Genomic DNA, 2112 nt, shown 5'->3' with positions numbered 1-2112 from the left:
CAGCAGTTCTCAAAGGGTGGTCCCCAGATGAGCAGCATCTGTATTACCTGGAAACTTGTTAGAAATGCAAATTCTCAGCCTCAGCCTGAGATCCTGTGAATCAGAAACCCCAGAGGGAAAGCCTAGCTATCTGGTTTTAACCAGGCCTCCAGATAATTCTGATGTACTCAAGTTTGAGAACATGGCTGTATAAAGTTTGGTGTTTAGGAGAGGGGCTATATCCATTGAACTGAGGCAGCTGGAACCATGCAGTTTAGAAGTCTGGGTTCAAGTCCTGACCCTACTATCCCTCCACTTATCCATGGGATCTTGAGCAAATGATTTAATCTCTGTAAGCCTCAGTTTCTCCCATGTTCAAATGGGTATAATAATCTCTTTCTAGATGCTCCTAGTTCTTCAAGGAATACAATACCTCCTAGGGTATGGAAGTTAACATGCACAAAATAATGACCTGGACCTTGCACAGAGTTCTAGCTCTCAAATCTTTACTTTCCCTTCCCATATGGCTAAATAATTCTCTTCATATTTCCCTGAAAAGTCTCAGTTCTTTCTCATCCTGTTCACTTGATGTTGGTGCTTCTCAAATTTTAATAGGGCCTATGAATTACCTAGACATATTAATATGCATATTCTGATTCCTTAGATCTGAGGTGAGATCTGAGATTTGGCATTTCTAGTAAGCTCCCAAATGTTGGTAAAGCTTCTGGTCCATGGACCAAACATTATTTAATAAAAGTCTAACCAAAATAGCATCCAATTTCCACCAGATAAAGTTCTACTCACCTTTCACTGCCCAGTCCTAACAGGACAGCTTCCATCAAGACACTGAAAATAGATTAAAGTATGGGTTGGAGAACAGAAAGGCTGAGGGCAGAAAGAGGCTTTAGGAAAAAAAATATGACAGTATTACTGGCATGAGGGGGTCAGCCCTCTAACTAGGGAAGATCACTGGTGGAAGCAGTTAGGAGAGGACATGACTGAGAAATTTGAGCAAAGGTCGAGCTTATTGACCAATGAGTTGTAGAGAACCAACCAGAACAGGTGATATTTATTGAGTCAGAGAACAATTGAGAAGGAGCAGGTGAGAGAAAAGGAAGTATATAATCAGCTTGGGTATGGACCCTGGTTTGGGGTACCTATAGGTCATCCAATTGCAGATGCCCAGTAGGTATTTAGATATTTGGGTCTCAAATCAGCAGAGAGGTCTATGATAAATGCTGAAATTTAGAGGTCACTTGCATGCAGAAGTAGTCATAAATGTGGCTGAGATTGTCCAAAGGAGGATGGAGAAGGTACCAGAGCTATATGAGCAGTAGGGTGCATGCACATACCCATCCATGCCTGTCCTATCTCGACCCCTGTAATAGTCCGTTCTTTAGGTCCATCTCTCCCAAGCCAGGGGTTTGAGGGGCTGGAGATCTGGAGAGGAACTTACATATCTCCTTGGTGGAAGAAACATGTGAGAATTTTGAAGGCAGTTAAATCCTGGTTAAACTTCAGCTCTGCCACTTACTAGCTGTGTGGCTTCAAGCACATTGACTCAGCTCTCAGAGTCTCTATTTTGTCATCTATAAAATGAGAGTAATAACATATCCCCATCTGGATAGCTGCTTCTTGGCACCCAGTAGGTGTTCAGAAAACATGAGGTCCCTTCTCCCTTCCATCCCCTTGCTGCCCAAAGGCCAAAAATTTAATGGTTCTCAGTGGTGACCTTCTTGGATAGTGGCCATTTCAAATCTGCCTCTTCGAACCTATACTCCATGGGGCTCAGGATGCTTCAACTGCCCAAAGCAGAGATTTCTTTCACCATCTTTCTGTGTCTTACCAAGAAGCATGGTTCCATGCACCTCTCTTCTGCTCCAACGCCATCTCCATACCTGACCCTTAAAACTACAGCTATCCACACCCCCAAACACTATTTCCCACCTTAAATATTTGTTGAATAAATACATCTACATATGAAAAATCCTAGGCCCAGAGATGTCAAGAAACTTGCCCAAGATCACATTTTTGCCTTAAATCCAAGGTCACACAGTTGAGTACAAAATCTGTGCAATTTTCATGTTCCAATGACATCTGAACTTGTTTTCACTTGAGTAAGACTTCTGATGT

This window comes from Neofelis nebulosa, chromosome 9 (genome assembly GCF_028018385.1).
Source record: "Neofelis nebulosa isolate mNeoNeb1 chromosome 9, mNeoNeb1.pri, whole genome shotgun sequence".
Taxonomy (NCBI): Eukaryota; Metazoa; Chordata; class Mammalia; order Carnivora; family Felidae; genus Neofelis; species Neofelis nebulosa.
The sequence above is the reverse complement of the archived record's forward strand: the minus strand, read 5'-3'. Positions refer to the sequence as shown.